Source organism: Anolis sagrei, chromosome 1 (assembly GCF_037176765.1).
Source record: "Anolis sagrei isolate rAnoSag1 chromosome 1, rAnoSag1.mat, whole genome shotgun sequence".
Lineage (NCBI taxonomy): Eukaryota > Metazoa > Chordata > Lepidosauria > Squamata > Dactyloidae > Anolis > Anolis sagrei.
In genome coordinates this window covers 222,077,884-222,100,259 of record NC_090021.1, presented here as the reverse complement: position 1 = coordinate 222,100,259, position 22,376 = coordinate 222,077,884, and the positions used below count along the sequence as shown (strand labels likewise).

General features: G+C 41.5%; 1 protein-coding gene across 4 annotated transcripts in view; it reads right to left on the bottom strand.

The window, feature by feature from the left end:
- The window catches only part of LOC132774421 (intersectin-2-like), a 108,185-nt gene extending 88,466 nt beyond the window's left edge, over positions 1-19,719 (bottom strand). Inside the window, exon 1 of one of the 4 annotated variants that reach the window (XM_060774524.2) lies at positions 19,563-19,719. The gene's annotated coding sequence lies outside the window, so the exon portion shown is untranslated. Of the gene's footprint in view, positions 1-14,137; positions 14,197-19,562 lie in introns of those variants that run through there. The other 3 variants (XM_060774541.2, XM_060774550.2, XM_060774533.2) reach the window with 3 other exon arrangements.
- Between the last annotated feature and the right edge of the window lie 2,657 nt (positions 19,720-22,376).

Below are 22,376 nucleotides of genomic sequence, written 5' to 3'. Positions count from 1 at the left end.
CAGAATCAATGCAGTTTGACACCACTTTAACTGTCAAGCTATGGAATTCTAGGATTCGCAATTTTGGGAAATACCATCACTCTTTGGAAGAGAAGGCTTGTAAAATTACAGTTCCCATGATTTCATAGCATTGAGCTATAGCAGTCACAGTGGTGTCAAACTCCATCCAGAAAATCAGCCAGCAAGAGCTTTTAGAGTGTATTTCTGGTACAAGGTACAACCGAAGCAATGTCTCATGATCAGAGATTGGAATGCTGTTTTTTGAAGGAAACTAATTACTTTATTCATTACTCTGATCACCCAATAAGCCAGCACATTTTACTGTTACCATCCGTATTATGACATGTTCCTTCTACTCTTATTATATGCCATTGGAAAATACAGGACATGCTTTCCGGTGTTTGTAAGAACCCCATTCAGATATTGCACCTTGAAAATTCTGATAAAAATGCAAAAGACATTACATAGCAATCCTTTCCATATTCAGCATGAAACAGCTATTCATATGGTCATTTCACACACCTTTTTGAGCAAGTCAGCATGCACACATAAAAATTAGTTAAGATGAAGATATCAAATTCCCCATTCCACTGAAAACCTGTGAATTATTTTTTCCTAGATTTTAATTTATTCACAATAAATAAATTATATGACTCACAAATAACTTTGACACAAAACATACAATAAATCATAGAATCATAGAATCAAAGAGTTGGAAGAGACCTCATGGGCCATCCAGTCCAATCCCCTGCCAAGAAGCAGGAATATTGCATTCAAATCACCCCTGACAGATGGCCAACCAGCCTCTGCTTAAAAGCTTCCAAAGAAGGAGCCTCCACCACACTCCGGGGCAGAGAGTTCCACTGCTAAACGGCTCTCACAGTCAGGAAGTTCTTCCTAATGTTCAGATGGAATCTCCTCTCTTGTAGTTTGAAGCCATTGTTCCGCGTCCTAGTCTCCAAGGAAGCAGAAAACAAGCTTGCTCCCTCCTCCCTGTGGCTTCCTCTCACATATTTATACATGGCTATCATATCTCCTCTCAGCCTTCTCTTCTTCAGGCTAAACATGCCCAGTTCCCTAAGCCGCTCCTCATAGGGCTTGTTCTCCAGACCCTTGATCATTTTAGTCGCCCTCCTCTGGACACATTCCAGCTTGTCAATATCTCTCTTGAATTGTGGTGCCCAGAATTGGACACAATATTCCAGATGTGGTCTAACCAAAGCAGAATAGAGGGGTAGCATTACTTCCTTAGATCTAGACACTATGCTCCTATTGATGCAGGCCAAAATCCCATTGGCTTTTTTTGCCGCCACATCATATTGTTGGCTCATGTTTAACTTGTTGTCCACGAGGACTCCAAGATCTTTTTCACATGTACTGCTCTCGAGCCAGGCGTCCCCCATTCTGTATCTTTGCATTTCATTTTTTCTGCCAAAGTGGAGTATTTTGCATTTGTCACTGTTGAACTTCATTTTGCTAGTTTTGGCCCATCTCTCTAATCTGTCAAGATCGTTTTGAATTCTGCTCCTGTCCTCTGGACTATTGGCTATCCCTCCCAATTTGGTGTCGTCTGCAAACTTGATGATCATGCCTTCTAGCCCTTCATCTAAGTCATTAATAAAGATGTTGAACAGGACCGGGCCCAGGACGGAACCCTGCGGCACTCCGCTCGTCACTTCTTTCCAAGATGAAGAGGAAGCATTAGTGAGCACTCTCTGTGTTCGTCCAATTACAGATCCAATTACAGATCCACCTTACCGTAGTTTTGCCTATCCCACATTGGACTAGTTTCCTTGCCAGAAGGTCATGGGGGACCTTGTCGAAGGCCTTACTGAAATCCAGGTACGCTACATCCACGGCATTCCCCGCATCTACCCAGCTTGTAGCTCTATCGAAGAAAGAGATCAGATTAGTCTGGCATGACTTGTTTTTGATAAATCCATGTTGACTATTAGCGATGACTGCATTTGTTTCTAAGTGTTTGCAGACCGCTTCCTTAACAATCTTTTCCAGAATCTTGCCCGGTATCGACGTGAGGCTGACCGGACGGTAGTTGTTTGGGTCATCCTTTTTTCCCTTCTTGAAGATTGGGACCACAATGGCCCTCCTCCAATCTGCTGGAACTTCTCCCGTTCTCCAAGAACTCTCAAAGATGGTCGCCAATGGTTCCGAAATGACTTCCGCTAGTTCCTTCAATACTCTGGGGTGTAGTTGATCTGGCCCTGGGGACTTGAACTCATTAAGAGCGGCCAGGTATTCCTGGACGACTTCTTTCCCAATTTGGGGTTGGATGTCCTCCAATCCCTCATCCACTCCATCTTGCTGAGGTTGAAGACTCTCTTTTTGTGAGAAGACCGAGGCAAAGAAGGCATTAAGTAGTTCTGCCTTTTCCCTATCCCCTGTCAGCATTGCCCCATCTTCTCCGCGAAGAGGTCCTATAGCCTCCTTGTTTTTCCTTTTTCTACTGACATAAGAATAGAAGCCCTTTTTATTGTTTTTAATGTCCCTGACAAGTCTGAGCTCGTTTTTTGCTTTAGCCTTGCGGACCTTTTCCCTACAGGTGTTGGCTATTTGTTTGAATTATTCTTTGGTGATTTCTCCCTTTTTCCACTTCTTGTGCATGTCTCTTTTGTGTCTTAGCACAGTTAGAAGTTCTTTGGACATCCATTCAGGCTTCTTTGCACTTGTCCTATTTTTTCTCTTTGTTGGCACGGTTTGCAATTGCGCCTTGAGTATTTCACTCTTGAGAAATTCCCATCCATCCGTAACTCCCTTGTCTTTTAGTATCGGTGTCCACGGAATGCTGCTCAGTGTTTCCTTCATTTTTTGGAAATCAGCTCTCCTAAAGTCCAAAATGCGGGTTTGACTTGTCTTAGTTTCGGCCTTCCTTTGTACCTCAAATTGCAGGAGTCACTTGCCCCTAAGGATCCTACCACTTCGACTGCATCGATCAGGTCCTCCGCATTTGTTAGGATGAGATCAAGAGTAGCCAATCCCCTTGTTGCCTTTTCTACCTTCTGGACCATGAAATTGTCTGCAAGGCAAGCGAGGAATTTGTTGGACCTTGTACTCTTGGCCGAGTTTGTTTTCCAGCAAATATCGGGATAGTTGAAATCGCCCATGACTACTACATCTCTTTTTTGTGCCTGTTTGGTCAACTGTTGGCAGAAGACTTCATCAAGTTCTTCCTCCTGGCTTGGGGGTCTGTAGTAGACGCCTACAACGACATCTTTTTGAGTCCCAGTTCCCTTGATTCTTATCCAGATGATTTCAAGCTGGTTTCCCAGATTGCTGTCTTGAATCTCTTCTGCAGCATAAGAGTTTTTGACATATAAGGCTACTCCGCCTCCTCTCCCCTTTGTTCGGTTTCTGTGAAAGAGGTTATACCCCTCGATATCTACATTCCAGCGATAGGAGTCATCCCACCAGGTTTCAGTGATCCCTATGATATCATATTTGTGGTGTTGTGCTAAAAGTTGGAGTTCGTCTTGTTTATTTCCCATGCTCTGTGCATTAGTGTAAAGACATGTGAGCCCCTGGGATCTTCCCTTGAGGTGTTTAATTGGGATTATTGTGCTTTTGGTACTTGGTCCTTGTTGTGTTTGTGCAGCCCTCCGTTTAGCCTTCTGGCGATTCCCAGACATTATGGGTAAAGTAGTGTTCGCAAGGCTGTTGTCCCCCTTCCCCGGTGGACCTAGTTTAAAGTGCGTCTAATGAGGTTTGCGAGTCTGTGAGCAAAAAGGTGTTTTCCTACTTGTGTGAGATGCACCCCATCCCTTGCCAGTAGGCCATCCTCCTGGAAAAGCAGGCCATGGTCGAGGAAGCCAAAGCGTTCCTCCTGACACCATTTTCTAAGCCAGTCATTGACCTGTACTATTTTTCTGGCTCTTGTGGGTCCATGTCTTACAACAATCAGTTAAATAATTAATCATATATTTTACACATCATTTTTACATGCACCCACCATCCATGAGACATATTCATCTTATATTGACTTCTTTTCCAAAATGCTAGTGTATGTTGATTTAGTTTTATTCCTTTTTGTTTGATAAATATATGTTCTAAGAATTTGCCCCATATGATCTCAAAATCATTTCTTTTCGTTAATCCCTTTCCCCTTTTTAAGATTATTTATTTATTTATTTAAAACACTTATATTCCACCCTTCTCACCCCAAAGGGGACTCAGAACGGAGAACAACATATACATGGCAAACATTCAATGCCTGGATACAATACATAAACATTAAAAACATTTATCTAAATATTAAAATACACCATTTAAAATAGCACAATTTAAAACCGTCCTAACCATCCGCATCAAATCCAATTGGCCCTGTCATCTTTCCCATTGTCACTTCATTGCCCTGTCCCGAAAGCCTGGTCCCACAGCCAAGTTTTTACCATCCTTCTAAAGGACAGGAGGGAGGGGGCCGACCTGATCTCACAAGTAAGGGAGTTCCATAGCCGGGGAGCAATCACCGTGAAGGCCCCGTCTCTCATCCCCACCAATCACGCCTGTGACAATGGCGGGACGGAAAGCAGGGCCTCCCCGGAGGATCTTAATCTCCACGATGATACATAGAGGGAGATGCATTTGGACAGGTAATTTGGGCTGGGGCCATTTTAACAAGTCAGTTTATCATTTCTTCTGATGTTCCACACTTTTTTATACCAATCATTTCATAATCATAATTTTCTTTAAATTTTTTGCCTATAAATAATCTTAAAGCAGCAACAAAAAATATTCTTGATTCTTTATTTTGCCATTTTAATCTTATATCTCCAAATTTTAATAAAAGTGCTATATTTGGATTTTTTGTAGATTAATCGATAGTATATCATTAATTTCAGCAAATACTTTTCCCCAAATTTCTTTTATCTTTTCACATTCCCACCATAAATGTATATAAGTCCCAGTTTCCTTATTGCACATCCAACAATTCTATAGATTCTTTATATTATAATAGCTTAACACTATTGGAGTCATGTGCCATCTCCAATCGTTTTATAACAGTTCTCTTTAATTCTCACAGACATATTTTTCATAATTCTTTGTTTCTAATTTTTAACAATTCCTCCTCTTTAATATTGATTCCTAAGTCTCTTTCCCATTTTTTTTTTGTTCCAAATTGTAAAAAAAAATGCGAGATTTCACTAGCTAAGAAGGGCAGGATTTAAAGAGGCACAGAGGTACCCTAGCATACTCAAGCTTCAATAAATAAAATTGTACCTCAACACCCAATTGTACATAGCAGGACCAGCAGTATTTGGGAGTTCATTTGAATATAAAGGCAAACAATGGTGACCTTGAAGTGTTTTACAAAACTGTCACCAAAATGTATCTGATCGTCACCTTCCATTATTAATCCCATGTCTGTGATTTACCCTTACCAATATTCCACCCATCTGCAGTGCAGTCATGCATCTTTATGTGATCAAAGGACCAGCCCAGGAAGTGTATCCTGTATGAACATAGAAGCAAAATCAGCACAATCATCAGATTTCCCCCTTCCCCAGCACTTTTACATTCATGCAGGGAAGCTCTCTGCAAGATGTGCTCCGAGTGTTGCTACAAGACAGAACCTACATGCTCTGTTAAGTAAACAAATTGCTGATTCAGAAGATGATGCTCTACCAAAATTACTCACTGAAAATCCTTTACAAGTTCAACAAGGTACTACAGACATCATCATTCATTAGGAAGACTGTTATTATGTCTTGCATCGATTTCAAAAGGGCACAGGTCTGACAGGTCAGCTATCACTCAACAAAGACACAGGCTTCCTGCTTTGGGGAATGCCAAACAGGAGCAAAGTTCTGGGTCTCATGAAACCCTACAGAGCGATTTACACACTCAGGACAAATAAGGTTAATCTTAAAAAATGGATTGGGTTTTCTATTTTAATGCATTGCATTTGCAACAGCTGTGTGTGGGATTACGGCTGAGAGATGAATGATGTCCCTGAGTGGAATACTTCACTGCCACAGCCCATGTCTTACAGGAAGAGCTGTTTTCATTCTGCATAAGGGCAGGAGGTGGCTAAGGAGAAGAGGGTCTTCTCCATTTATTGTTCCTGCTCCAGATTTCTAGTGTCATGGGACCTTTCCTCACTTTTCTCTCTCTATCACTCCTGTCACCAAATAAACGTTCATGTGCCACCTCCCTATACATAATGGGAAGAGCAGAAGTGGAAGGGTGGAGTGATTGAGAAAGTTAATAGAATTGTGAAATGGCAGGGACTGCTTCTATCCAAAACACTAAATCAAGCAGGAAGGGGCATGTGGTAGTGAAAAGTGAAAGGAAGGAGCCAAAGAAGTTGGTAGGGAAGCCTCTGAAATCTGTCCTCGGGATGGATGGAGGAGGAAGAAGAGGGGGTACGAAAGGCTTCCCCACCACATATGTGAGGAATGCAGAACCACTACCGGAACTAGCAGAACTGGAAGAGAAAGGTAGAATGGAGGGAGGAGAAAGGATTTTGTGCTGGGTTCTTAAGCACCTATTTGGCTGATTCTCATGCTCCTTCCCTCTTCCTATCCCGTCTCCTTCCACACTCACTATTTTGCACCATCCACCCCCTTCCCACTTTATTTAGTCATTCTCAATTTTTCTTCCCCTCCCCATTCGATATAGGCAGATGACACATAGATGTTTTGCCCCCAAGCATGGCTGTGACTATACAGTCTGCATTGTGAAGGAAGCTTTGCTAGTGGCGGGGAAGCCATCCTTTCAGACATACTTAGGGCTCCTTCTTTTTCTCCAGCATATGTGCTTATGAAGAGATCGTGGCAGGCAAAGGAAACAAGAAAAGTCCTCTTATTAAGTGCAGAATCAGCACTGGAAAAAACAGAAGAGCCTCATCTCCTCTGCCACATCCTCCCTTTACATAAGGTTATCTCCCCTTCAGCTCCTCTGCCCAAACCTCTTCCCAACCCTGCTCGCCTGAGTGAGTGAGGTTACATGGGAACACACTAGCCATCCAACCACTTTGATTTTCTTCCAGTGACCAACAATATGACTGCTGACTAAACCTGGTATAGTGTAGTGGTGTGTTATTTAATTGAGGGGGATAATTATAATTGTTGAATAATAAATCCTAAACCCCTGTTCCACCAATTACAAAGAAAGAGGCAACTTTAATTTTTGAGGAAATATAATAATAATAATCCCCACCAAAACACACACACAGCCTAACACCACTTACAATTTGTGGCTTCTGCTTTTACAAGCCCCCAAACTCAAAAAGTTGATTAGATAGAAAAGCTGGCACTTTCTGCCTCGCCAAAACAAACCCTATTTGAAAACGCACTGGAACACACCAACTCAGCAGTGCTGATAAGCCCTTCGCTTGTTTGAGGTAACTTGTGAAAGAGAGTTATTGTGATAGCTCTCAGGCTTGTTTTACTGAGGTACCCTTTAAAGTTATTTCTTTAAAAACATATGCTGCCACCATTAGTTATTGAACACTGCTTAAAGCTACTTTTTAACCTTTAAGCACAGAGGCACACTTGAGTCAGATGTGATGAACCAGGAACAATAAAGTTTATTAATAAGAAACAGGAACAATGCAGGTACTATCTTGGCTGTTACAGATATTTGTCTTGAAAGCGTAATGGTTACTTAAACAGTTCTGACTTTGTTACTTAAGAAACTCTTCTCCCTCCAAAAACAAGAATCCTGTCAGGATAGTTTCTCTGTCAGTAATTCTTCAGCAGCACAGATAGTTTATTAATAAGAAACAGGAACAATGCAGGTACTATCTTGGCTGTCCTAACTTGGATCTATCTTACTACTACCCAGGTATCCTTCCAATAGCTGTACGTCTTCACTAGCTACCTTGCTAGCAAACCCTGGCCAATCTCAGGCCTTTTCTACTAACCCTCTACACCACTAATCTTCTAAACACCCTCTCTCTTCAACACCCAAATTCGATCTCTCACAGGGATCCAAAAACCTCTTTTTAAAGACAGCTTTTTCCTCTTGGCAAGTTAGGCTCCACCCACTCTAACTTAGCCAATCACATCTATCTCCCATTTCCCTCCAAAGGCTGCTTTAACTAAACACACCCCCTCCTGGAAATGAGTTACAAAATGGATTCCCTCGGCACCTATTCCTAAGGTGGCTGCCGACTCCTTGGGCCTACTATTTTCCTAGGCCTATTCTAAGCCTAGTTGGAAGTAGATTCACTACACCTGGCTTATAGGAGAACAGTCTCTCTGAAAAATGGCATAAGGTAGCAATGGAGGTGGTGGAAATAATATACAAATAATAAAATCCATGAAAGTTACATCTGTGAATGTGGATAGTCAATTACATTTCATTCAGTTGCTCAACATTTTATTAATTCAGCATCCTCATAAAGACTTCCAGGGGTTGCAATAACAAAGCAAGAACTATCTTTAGGATAGGAAAGAGAAGGAGGAAGACAATACCTCCATAATTCCTTAATCCAAAATTCTTTTTTCAAAATTATCAGAATTAAAATAGTCCAGTGAATAATACGAGCCCAACATACTGTCTTTGCTTCTCATGCTAAGCAAGTGATAAAGGGACACAAGATCTAATGGGATGTGACAGGATAATGTTACTACGCCATCCTGATGTAGGGCCTCAAGCACTGTACTTTTCCAAAAACCCATTCATCTCGAAAAGATTTAACAACGTAGTCTGAAAAATCATGAGCTTCACTACACCAGCAAATCGTTTTCAAAGCATTTTTATAGTTTAAACTAAAAATTGTGTGTGCACAATCTTCATCCCTGATTTTAACATCCTTTGGACTTTTCTTGTTATGTAATACATTACTTACTGTAATCATGAAAAATCTTTGGCTCTCCAATGTTTGAGAGTTTAAATCCCACAAGCCTTTACCATCGGCCATTGGAGTTTTAGGCCACAACATCTGTGAAGCTAAAGTGCCCAACATCCAGTCACAGAACAATAACACTTCTGCTCCATGCAGGTTTTTCTGTGAAGGAATTTACGCTGACTTCATATAAAGCACAGTTCATAACTGTTTGATTGGCAAAGAATGCTGCTGGGTAGCACCTTATGTCTGGCCATATTTCAAGGAAGACATGAGCTTATGTATTTAAGCACAACATATGTTGGGCTTCTTCAGGCATAATGTTAAACTATGTTTTTATATCATGCAAGAAAGCCTCGGGCTACTTTAGAGGGTAAGAACAGTAAGGAGAGCACACAAGCCAAAGACATGTTCATATAACACTGAATCAGTAGTTTAACATTACACTGGAACCAGATCATAGTGAAGGCAAGACCAGGATATCACACAGTTCATTTATTATTTATTAGGAAGGTAAGGGACATATACAAACCCTGGGGAAAGATGATTTTTGACTGTATGCTGGTCCTACTCTGTCGTATAACATTTTATTGCATGAGTGTGCAGTGACTCCATCATGACTAGCACCAATGCTTTCTTTTAAAAGATAGCAATTCCCTGCCTGTGCATTAGTAAGCATTTGTTTACTTTTGCCAGAAAAGAGTTTAGAGGGTGTATATGCTTCCACTGGCATCTCTCTCTCACACACACATATAATAATCTACAGATACTTACTATGACTTAGATTCCAACTGAAATAAATAAGATTTATTTCAGAGTAAGCACTCACAGAAACCCAAAATAGGAGCGTTACAGAGGATATAGATATGGGAACACAGTTAGCCCTCCATATCCAAAATTCTGTATCCATGGATTCATTCATCATGGTCTGATTTTTTTAATTCCAAAAGTGAAGCTTTTATTTTGCCGTCTTATATAAGGGACACAATTTTGCTACATCATTATATATAGGACAGATTTTGGTATTCATGGTGTGTGTGTGTCCTGCAACTAAACCCCAGCAGGTACCAAGAACATACTGTATTACAAAGGAGACACATTCACTATGTATGAGATTATATACCAATACACACATACACACACTCGGAGTGACAAAACAATTTTACATATTTTATAGCGTTCACTACATAACCTTTTCTTTTCCCTTCTTTTTTTCATGCTGACCTTTTGTCACTTGTGGTTGCATTATTGTTTTTAATATAACTGTCATCTGATCTGGGATAATTCCCTTTAAGGATCAATAAAGGATTTATAGACTTGTACAAGGTCAGAAAGGTCACTTACTGCTTTGTGTTCCCCAAAGACAGACCCATCCAGCACCTGCTCCTCAGAAATCAGGCTTCATAACACATACCACACTGGTATACTACAGGTAAGCTATGTGTACCGGATTCAGATCAGCTCATATCCACATGCAGCCATTACCCGACATCCAGATTTTATATACATTCCCTAACTTCCTCATAAGAAAAAAAAATAAACAACTTATTCACAAGACTGGTGTCACAATGATTTTCCAAAATAAGGTTTCCAAAATAAGGTGCCTTTTTCCCTGCACTTCAGTCTATTAACCGCCCCCCCCCCCCCCACACACACACACACTCCCAAAGTGTCCAATAAGAACAACATCGAATGATTCTGTGGAAGGGAAAGACCATCTATGTTGGCTCTCCAGACAGAGCCAGGGGCCCTTTCACAATTGTGGCACAATGATTCTGCTGTAATTCACATGGCTGCACCTTATGCAGTCCTGGGGTCTATAATTTGGTACAGAATGGCTGAGAATCCTAAAGGCTTCCCCCTAAACTGAAAATCCCAGGATTCCACAGGATGCAACCATGCAAGTTAAAGTGGAATAACTGTGTGGCATGAAAGGACTCCTGCAGAAAGTTTCCATCCTAATGTCAATTATGGCAGTACAACTCAAGCAAGCAAAAACCTATCCAGTGTCAACCAATGATACCCCCTCTTGAGTGTAAAGCATCAGTAAGGTTGACAAATACCTATTTATTGTTATCTAATTCAGATTTTTCTTGAGAACTCAAATGTTGTGGGTTTCTAACTTCCAGAATGCCTAGAACAATATAAGACATGACAAAATAGGATTCAGCAAAACCTCAGAACTTCATCTTACACAAAAGTGAGAATCCTTTAACATTCCAGACATTTTGGCTTTCCAGAAGCCCCCGACGCTATGGTCAATGATCGGGGACTGTAGGAGGTAACAGTAAGACATCTGGAGGGGCAAATCTTCCCAACACACCTGTACAAGGGAAAGGTTTTCCAGTAACATAGTAATTCTTGATAAAAATCCAGTATGTCCATTGTAGCAAAGAAAACTCTATGTTACAACTTCCAATTCTTTTGAGGATTGTACACCAATTTCTCTCAACTGAGATCCCTTCCAAATGTGTTCAAATACAAATCCCAAAATCTCCTGCTACCCGTTTGCTGGGATTTCTTGGAGTTGTGCTCCACTACCTCTGAAGGGTACTAGGATAGATGAAGGATGGTCTAGAACCAGTGGTACCCAACCTGAAAGACCAAAGGTTGGAAAACCATTGATCTAAAGTTATCTGCTGTAGACCTCACATCTGGAGGCCTACAGATTGGAAAAGCATAACCGAGACTCAGGCGAAGTGTTTAAAAAAGGAAAATTGAAGGAGAAGGGGAAAGAAGATTCACTTATGTTCAAGGGGAAGATGGAGAAATCCTCAAGGATATATAGAAACAAGGAACACCTTCCTGATTAATTTTAAAATTAACGTGTAAATGTTTTCTGTTAGGGTTTTTAACATGTTACATTTTCAGATATATGCCTCAGATACTTGTATACACTTTAACATAAACACATATACTAAATATGTACACCGAATAAGAAATTTTGTCATAGTATAGGCAAATTATGGATTTTATCTCCATGTGTGAATTTGAAGGAGAGAGCAGGTGGTCAATCTGTACTTAAGTCAAACCACAATCAAACCACACAAGTGGCAGATTTCTTTTCTTACCTTTTTTGCATTTGTTTTCATTCAAAAATGATATGCACTTCCCACCTTTACGTAAATACATTGGTTTTACAAAAGTAACATTTCCTCCTCAACCGTGGTTTTTCCCATGTTACTCCCACATAAGCATATGTCTCCCAGTATGCACACCATCTACTCCATCTGTATGGGAAACATCCTTGTTAGAAAGACACTACAATAAAACCAGTGAATCGAAGCATGGTACTCAAATGATATTTAAACCTCTAACATGTAATTAAAAAAAACTTCTGATCACAGATTCTCAAAAATCACAGAATACATAATTGAATCCATACAGATGTGTTCATAACACAGTTCACTTTCCCAGAAGCATAGTACAACATTCTTGCACAGACGATACAATGTGAGCTTCCAGTCTTTTACTTGTATACCATTCCAAGACAAATCTTCCCTACATCTTCTATGCAGAAGGGATAGGAAATGCAATAATGCAGCTAGTACACATAGGCTTCATTTTCTCAAATATGCAGCATGTACAGCTGCAAAGCTGAATCCGATTCTTCAAAGCCCACCCCTCCTAAATAATTACAGCAATATCCTATGTGAAAAGCATTTCAATTTAGCTTTATAAAATGTTTATTCTTAGCATAAGTGGGAAAGAAACAACCTGCAAGGACTCCCTAATTACTTCACAATAAGAATACTATTGCTTATCATAAGCGAATGAACCTAAGAGGCTACCTTGTGATTCTCTGTTTGAGCAATACTGCATACTATAACTGGCAGTGGCTATTTAAGATCCTAGGGAGAGATGCTCCACATTACTTGTTCTTTTTCCCAGTGAAAATGTCAGGGATTTAACCTGGGACCATCTACATACAAAGTCTGTGCAATACCATGTAACTATGTTCTCTTACATGAAATAAAGTCAGAATTCATTGAAAGCCCAAAGCGTAAAGAAAATGGCAGAGCACACGTCACTACCTTACACCATGAAGTTTTACATCTTAAAACAGGTGCCATCAATGAAAAGCATCTGTATTTTTAACGTTTTTATTTTATGGCATGTTAGCATTCCAAGCCTTCTCGTCATTAGTTCTACGCAACAAATAAAACTGCAAGGATGAAATTCCAGGCATTTCCCCAAGCTATTCCACAAGTCCTATTTTTGACATGAGGCTATAATTTGGGTCTCCTCAATCCCAGACTATCTTCTATTTTATGGAAATATTTAGTCTCTTGATAAATAAAAACAAAATTATAATGAAAGGTTTTGATATGCATTCACAGATGAAAAGCGTCACATTTAGCCTTGGCTGCTTATTTATAGATTTGCTTTGACAGTATATTGATACTTGACATTTTTAAATAATACAGAGAAATAGCTGCCCATGTGAATTCAAACAGATGACCTTGCAAACTCATTGCAGAATTTCAAGTCCATGGGTACCCAGAGAGAGGAAATACATTATGAATCAGAACTGTGAAAGGATTTTGAAAAATGAGTCACATCCTACTGATTAAAGGATGAGTAGCTATTCAGTTTTTTTCTTTATTATGTCTTGTTTAAACCTCAGTTATTAAAATACAAAATTAGCTATGCTACATGGGAAACATTCATTCATAAATGTATGCAGGTTTTGTTTTTTTGCTCCACTCCTCTGCAAGTGTGTAGCATTTTTGCCCACTGCAGACACTGAGCTACACATGCCTCAATGACTGATTGCAAACTACCACAATGCTTAAGACTTTATGCAGCCAAGCAAGGGAATAACTGAAAATGCATATTTAATAGATCCAAAAAGAATAGTGTTTCATACTAATAGATGCAGTGTGAATAATTATGTACTTAGACAAACACTTGCATGCAAATTTTTGCACAGAAATGAAAATTCATCACACATTGGTAGTCATTTCAGCTGTAGGTTTTGATCTAGGCACTCATTAATTTGCCATTAATGTTAGGAACTGCCATTGGCATGAGGACAATAGAAGAATAAAAGGCACAACTCTAAAACTAGCCATCTAGGAAAGGAGTTAACACATTTTAGAAACAAGGTCTTGCCTCTGCAATGTGACAATCCAATATGAATGCAGCCCTTGTTGGATGCCTGGCAGGTGAAGTAACAGACCTCATAGCAAAAGGAGATAGTGGGAGAAAGCCCTAAGATTTATATATATATTTATAAATAAAAATGTTCTTCATTCTTCATTTCAAAGAGGAATAAACTGCAGTACCAGAATACAGGCAAAGAAGCAAAAGCACTGTCTGCTCACTAACCTTTTACAGCTCTTCATTTCACTCCATGCAGCCATTTGCCTTTGTGGCAAAGCCTTTGCTACAGGCTTGTGAGCATGGGTCAGTATATAGCCAGGGTGGCTGGAAAAGCTATCAATTTCAGCTGCCTATCCTTACAAATGTATTCTCTGTAACACTGGAAACTTCCACAAAACCACCTTCTTATTATAATACTGATAAAATCCCCACAAAATTGGTTACTATCTATATAGCTATGCTAATTTTGTGGGAATTTCACCACTGTTGTAATAAGTGCTATATCATTAAACCTCCCATATGCACATACACACACAGAGATACATTTATCATTGAGTATTGTAATAAGTGCATTAACATTCCTCCACATACACACACACACATCACTGAAGGTTGTAATATGTATTTTAGCATTCTATCTCCTTTGTGTGTGTGTATAGAGAGATATATATATATTCATCACTGAGTGTTGTACCATCACTCCTCCCATATATATGTATGCGTGTGTGTGTGTGTTATATATAAAAATGAATGTTGTAATATGTGCTTTCGTATTTTACTTCCCATACACACACATATAGATATACACATATGAGCAGGATGAATACTGAAGCACATTTTTTGAAAGGTTGAGACCCAAAGAAATGCTCAAAGAGGTTAAGAAGAAAAGGGCACAAGACTTGTACAAGCGAGAGGGAAAGAAACATTTTTAGAAGTATCACTAAAACAGATTTCTCAACCTAGTATGAAACACTTGGGTCTATGCAAGGTAGCTCTGTCTTCTTTCCTTCAGCTCATCCTTAACCCATAGTGGAGTTAACTGGAAGCACCTCCCTGTTATATTTTACATCGTGCTCCCTTTACCATAAAGGAATGGGCTGCAGTCCCATAAAGCACCATGGAGAGCTACAACTCTCCGTAGACTTCTTTCCAGAGCAATTTGGAGTGACCTTTTATATTTTTGATGTGCACCAAGCAGCTCTTACACATCTCCTCCTCTGCTTTTTAGAACTGAATCATACAAACCTTTGAAAGGTGATATATACCATAATGTGTAAAATGAAACACATATACTGAATGAAAAGCATGTATACAAGCACTCCCTTAACTTATTGGAACAGCCACATTTTATATTTTTTATATTTCTATACATTTATACAGATCTTAACTGCTTAAATGTGTTATTTATGAGTCTTGATTGACCATATGTTCTCGCTAAGGTTGTTTTATTCATTGATTTTAATCTGTCTATTTTAACCATTAATTTTAATTATTGATTTGTTTTGCTTATTTTGATACTATACATGGCATTGAATGTTTGCCATTGTTTCTGGAAGCCTCCCTGAGTCCCACTGGGGAGAGAGGGTGGATTAGAAATAAAGTTTATTATTATTATTACTCTCTATATAAAAGGTACAGTTTTCCCCTTGACATTAAATCTAGTCGTGTCCGACTCTGGGGGGTGGTGCTCACCTCCATTTCTAAGCTGAAGAGCTTAGGAATGTCCATAGATGCCTCCAAGGTCATGTGGCCAGAATGATTGCATGGAGCATCATTATCTTCCCACCGAAGCGATGCCTATTGATCTACTCACATTTGCATGTTTTTGAACTGTTAGGTTGGCAGAAGTTGGGGCTAACAGCAGGAGCTCACCCCGCTCCCCAGATTAGAACCACCAACCTTCCAGTCAGCAAGTTCAGCAGCTTGGTTTAACAGCCTTGCAGCTTGTGCCAATGGGGGTTCCACTCTCTCTCCCTCTATATATATATATGCTCCCTCCATCCCTCCCTCTCTTCATATACATATGCATACACACACACACACACATATATTGCCAAACTCAAGGTCTATGTGACAAAAGTCCACCGTGTCATTTTATGTGGCCCTCCAGATGCTCGACTACAACTCCTGTATTCCTCATCATTAGACATCATGACTGGAGCTGATGGGAGTTGTGATACAGGAACATCTGGAAGGCTGATGTTTGTTCTGTTTAGTCAGGATAATGTGGTCTAAGTTGAGATACAAGGCTTGCGGATATGATGCCTGGATTCAAAATTCCTTTTCTTCTTTCCCTAAATTTGTAAACACAAGTGCTATTGGGTTGCAATTCCCATTATTCTCAGTCCACATTATTGATAATCAAAAGTGATGGGAGTTGTCATTCAATAACACTTGGGGACCTAAGCGTGGTAAAAAGTAAAGAGCAAATACCACTGTGTAAGCAAAATTATAGTTGGCCCTCTATATCCATGGATTCAATATCCCTTTGAAGGCAACCATAAGGCATGATCATCAAGTTTGCAGACGACACCAAATTGGGAGGGATAGCCAATAGTCCAGAGGACAGGAGCAGAATTCAAAACGATCTTGACAGATTAGAGAAATGGGCCAAAACTAACAAAATGAAGTTCAACAGTGACAAATGCAAGATACTCCACTTTGGCAGAAAAAATGAAATGCAAAGATACCGAATGGGGGACGCCTGGCTCGAGAGCAGTACGTGTGAAAAAGATCTTGGAGTCCTTGTGGACAACAAGTTAAACATGAGCCAACAATGTGATGTGGCGGCAAAAAAAGCCAATGGGATTTTGGCCTGCATCAATAGGAGCATAGTGTCTAGATCTAAGGAAGTAATGCTACCCCTCTATTCTGCTTTGGTTAGACCACATCTGGAATATTGTGTCCAATTCTGGGCACCACAATTCAAGAGAGATATTGACAAGCTGGAATGTGTCCAGAGGAGGGCGACTAAAATGATCAAGGGTCTGGAGAACAAGCCCTATGAGGAGCGGCTTAGGGAACTGGGCATGTTTAGCCTGAAGAAGAGAAGGCTGAGAGGAGAAATGATAGCCATGTATAAATATGTGAGAGGAAGCCACAGGGAGGAGGGAGCAAGCTTGTTTTCTGCTTCCTTGGAGACAAGGACGCGGAACAATGGCTTCAAACTACAAGAGAGGAGATTCCATCTGAACATTAGGAAGAACTTCCTGACTGTGAGAGCCGTTCAGCAGTGGAACTCTCTGCCCCGGAGTGTGGTGGAGGCTCCTTCTTTGGAAGCTTTTAAGCAGAGGCTGGATGGCCATCTGTCAGGGGTGATTTGAATGCAATATTCCTGCTTCTTGGCAGGAGGTTGGACTGGATGGCCCATGAGGTCTCTTCCAACTCTTTGATTCTATGATTCTATGATTCTATGATGTGGCCTTCAATGAAAATGTGTTTTACACCCCTGTTCTCACTTTCTGAACACACACAAATAAATTAAAAAATAGAAAAATGAGGAACACAGTTCAGCTCCTTCAGCCCCTTTCCCCCTGTGCTCTAGCATCACCTATAATGGGTTGCTGTGAGTTTTCCAAGCTGTATGGCCATGTTCCAGAAGCATTTTCTCCTGACGTTTGGCGCACATCTATGGTATGAATCCTCAGAGGTTGTGAGGTCTGTTGGAAACTAGGCAAGTGAAGTGTATGTATCTGGGGAGTGTTCAGGATGGGAAAAAATGTTTGCTTGTGGCAAGTGTGAATGTTGCAGCTGGCCACCTTGATTAGCATTTAATGGTCTTGCAGCTTGAAGGCCATTAAATGCTAATCAAGGCTAATCAACCTGGCTAGTTGCAGCCTGGAGGAATACTTTGGTTGTAGGTGTTAACTGGCCCCGATTGACTATTGTCTGGAATTTCCCTGTTTGGTGGTTGTTCTTTATTTACTGTTATGATTTTACAGGGTTTTTTTTTAAAATACTGGTCACTAGATTTTGTTCACTTTCATGGTTTCCTACTTTTTGTTGAAATCGTCCACATGCTTGTGGATTTCAATGGCTTCCCTGTGTAGTCAGACATGGTGGTTGTTAGAGTTGTCCAGCATTTCTGTGTTCTCAAATAATACGCTGTGTCCAGGTTGGTTCATCAGGTGCTCTGCTAGGGCTGACTTCTCTGGTTGAAGTAGGCTGCAGTGCCTTTCATGTTCCTAGATTCGTGATTAGACAATGTAGATTTGTCCATAGCTGCATGATATATGGTTGACTCCTGCAGAGGTGAGGATCCCTCTTGTCCTTTGCTGGATGTAGCATTTGTTGGATTTTCTTAGTGGCTCTATAGATAGTGTGTAGATTATGTTTCTTCATCAGCTTCCCTACGTGGTCAGTGGTTCCCTTGATGTATGGTAAGAACACTTTTCCTCTGGGCAGATCTTTGTCTTTACTTCTGTGCCATGTTCTTGGTCCTGCCGCTCTTCTGATGCCTGCAGTGGAGTATCCATTGGCTTGTAAAACCCATTTAGGTGGTTCAGTTCACCTTGGAGGAGGTGGGATTCACAAATTGTTTTTTGCACACTCAGCCAGGGCTTTCATTGTGCTTTTTTTTTTTTTTACTTGGGTGATGGTTGGAGTCCAGTCGTGTCCGACTCTGGGGGTTGGTGCTCATCTCCATTTCTAAGCCGAAGAGCTGGTATTGTCTGTAGACACCTCCAAGGTCATGTGGTCGGAATGACTGCATGGAGCGCTGTTACCTTCCCACCGGAGCGGTACCTATTGATCTACTCACATTTGCATGTTGTTGTGATGACTAGGACATCTAGAAATGGCAGTTTCCCTTCATTTTCTTTTTTCCATGGTGAATTGGATGTTTGGGTGGATGCTATTGAGGTGATTCAGGAACTTGTTGAGTTCGTCTTCTCCATGGCTCCAAATGGTGAGGCAGTGGCTTTATGTTTGTTGTTGTTGTTGTTGTGTGTCTTTAAGTTGTGGCAATCCTAAACGTAACCTATCATGGGTTCTCTTTGCAAGATTTGTTCAGTGGGGTATCGCTTTTGCCTTTCTCTGAGTAGGTATCTATCTGTGTGTGTAGGTTTTTTCGAGCAGACAAGAGTTCTTTCTCCTACCCTCACCTGCCTAGTTTCGAACGGACCGCACAACCTCTGAGGATGCCTGCTGCAGATGCAGGCAAAATGTCAGGAGAGAATGCTTCTGGAATATGGTCATACAACCTGGAAAACTCACAGCAACCCAGTGATTCCAGCCACGAAAGCTTTCTACATCATATCTACCTGCATATAAATGGAAAAATGGGAAACCCAAGGGGAAACTCTCTGCCTGTTCAGCTCCTGCAATGTCTTCTTTCCTTCCTTCAGGAGAAACTCTTGAGATCTTACAACTTTCACGATTTTCTTCAGTTTGTGCAAAAAATAGAGGCAGGGGAAAAAAAGAATATTGATTTCACGCAGCTCACACAAAGGAAGGCGTGCTGCACTCACCATAAAAATGACAACAAGTCCCCTCAGGAGCGGGGGGGGGGGGGCGAGATGAGAACCCATTACCCCGCACAGTGCAGTACAATAGGCCCTCTCCCCCGACCCCCCACCCTTTGCCACCTAGGCACACCCTTAGCGCACATTCTGGTCTGGCCCGCTGCTTTTGTTCCCCGGGACCCATTTACCTGGGACATCTCTCCGCCGCGTACCTTCGTGGCGGTGCCCGGCTCCTCCGTGCCTCGCCTCGCATGTTGGATCCAAGGAGCCTCGCCTCCTCCGGCTTCTCCTTCTCCTTCTGGAGCGGCTTTGAGGCTGGTTTAGCCCGTCGCCACGGCAACCCCCGGCGAAGGGAGCGCCCGCCCGCGAGGGGAGCCGCGCTGATTGGTTAACGGGAAGCTGAACGTTGAGGGGAGGGGGGGGGGAGGAGGAGGAATAAAAAAAAAACCGGCAGCAGCAGAGAAAGGGGCGGAGTTTGGCGTCTCTCTCTCAGGAAAGGCGGTTGGGCGCGTGGCGGGGAGGCACCTGCTGAGTTCGCACAGAGGATGAAGGAGGGCTTATGACCACCAGCATCACCAGGAGCAGGAGCAGGAGGCAGCAGCAACCACTTTCCTCGCTGGGTCAAGACCCAAAGTGGCTCGCCACCATAAAAACAAGGTGACAACCACAACCATTAATATATTCAACGTTACAAGGCACGACTATTATTATTATTATTATTATTATTATTATTATTATTATTATTATTCTGAACTGACACAAAAACACAGTATGTCATTGCTGCACTCCAGGCCAGGAAGCCGCCTGAAGCAGTTTATTGAAGATAATTAAAAGCAGTAGCAGTAAAAAGCAACCCACAAAAATAGGTAAATCCAATTAGGTAGAAAGGAAAGATAGGAGCAACAAATCCAGGAAATAGTCCATCAGAGTTCATGACAACAAATACTGGAACTTCCATGGCAAAACCCCAAAACTTGTGTATGAATCAAACAAGGTGCTGCAGCATGGAAATTACAAGGTACTTGAAAAAGGAATCTATCCAAGGCAAGGCTTTCAGGGGCCTGAGCTGACATTTTGACTCAATTTCAACATTGCTTTGTCTGACTACAGATTCTGTACTTGGCACTTTTATCCCCTAATCTACTCTATATCCCAAGTGGTCAGGAACGGATTTCGTCTCAGCCTTGAATCTGCTATCAGTCTCTCCTGCAATCTGGCAGAATGCCTGAGAGCCTGGTTTGTTTTTTCTTTTCTGACTGAAAGCATTTCTCCTATCTACTGGCTCATTAATTCTCATTAATTTCTGCAGCCGGCCCAGGTGCTGAGCCTTTCTCTGGCTCAAAGCCTTGGGAATTCTCTGGTAGCAATTCAGGCCCAGGGAACAGACCATCATCCCCAAACCCTTCAGGAACATTCTCATCAGAAAAGTCACTTTGAACAGGAATCCCATTGTCATTCTCTGCATCTAAAGCAACCTCATCATCAGACACATGAACCTCATGGTCAGTCCCAACATCCAGAGTACCCTGATCATTAGACACAATCACAGGCTGAACTCCAACAGATACAGAAAACAAGACATGTATGCTGGACTTCGTATCACAAAATCAGAGTGCTCTGTCTGCAGGGTGAACTACAACTTCCACGCAGTATGTTCTGTTGGTCACCAGGGTTGTGTGTCCCAAGTTTGGTCCAGGTCTGTCACTTGTGGGGATCACAGGGGTCTGTGGAAGTGGGCAAAGGTACTGCATCATCTGTGGTCCATTGTCCCCTAACCCTCACACAGACTCATAGGGAGTCTGTGTACCAAATTTAGTCCAGGTGCATCATTTGTGGGGATCATAGTGGTTTCTGGAGGTGAGTGAAGATCCTGCAAATCCCATTGTCCCTAGTCCAGCCTCCCCAAACCCTCACCAGGACAAAAAGTATGTCATGGAGAGTCTGTGTGGGAAGTTTGGTCCTGGTCCGTTATGTGTGGGGATCGCAGTGGTCTCTGGAAGTGAGTAAAGGTATTACAAGTTCCATCATCAGTGGCAAGTTTGGTCCAGATCCATCGCTGGTTGGGTGCACAGTGCTCTCTGGATGTAGGTGAACTGCAACTCCTATAAATCAAGATAAATTCCCCCAAACCTGGTCATGGGGGTTCTGTGTGCCAGATGTGGTCCAGATCCATTATCGAAGGGGGTTACAGTGCTCTGCCTTGATGCAGGGTGAACTACAACTTCCATCCTATTGAATTAGTCCCCCAAACCCCTTCAGTCTGTTCAGTTGCTGATCAATTCCTCTATGTTTGCTGTGTGCCATAGGAAAGGGTAGGAAACGGATAAGGGAGAGGCAGTGAGTGGAGTCATGCAAATTCCCCACAAGGAACCCTGGGATGCCTGCCTATGGTGGAGGAAACACATCAGATCTAGGATGAAATTGTTCCTGGATGAAAGCATTCCTTGAGTGGTGGGCTGTAGTGTTTGGGGAGGACATTGGCAGTGTTTGAGCTACATGTTCATTGTGCTCGCTATAACCTGCAATGTCAGTGGAGGGAATGCCTTTGGAGGCTTCTCAACACTTGGAACTATAGCCTGTTTGTGGAGGTGGGAGGCTCTCTGTGTAAGTGGACACCTCTGCCACATACACACATATACATAGATACGTATAGATATTATGTTATAGATTTGTAGCTTCTGTCTCGATTGAGATCCAAAGTGGTTCACACTTAAGAATATGGCAAGAACAATAATACACTCATCAATTGCAGGATTTTAAAAACATATTAACCATTATGATCATTTTTTATTTATCATGTCAGAAACAAATTGAGGATAAAGTTATATAGAAAAACCACAAACAAAGTTAACAACTTGACATTATACTATATTTGCTTTGACCAGAAGCTGGCCACTTGGAGTTCCTCTGGTGTCACTGTGAGAAGGTCCTCCATTGTGCATCTGTTGGGCTCAGGCTGTATTTTAGTAGGTAGTCTCTGGTTTGCTCTTCTCCGCACTCAC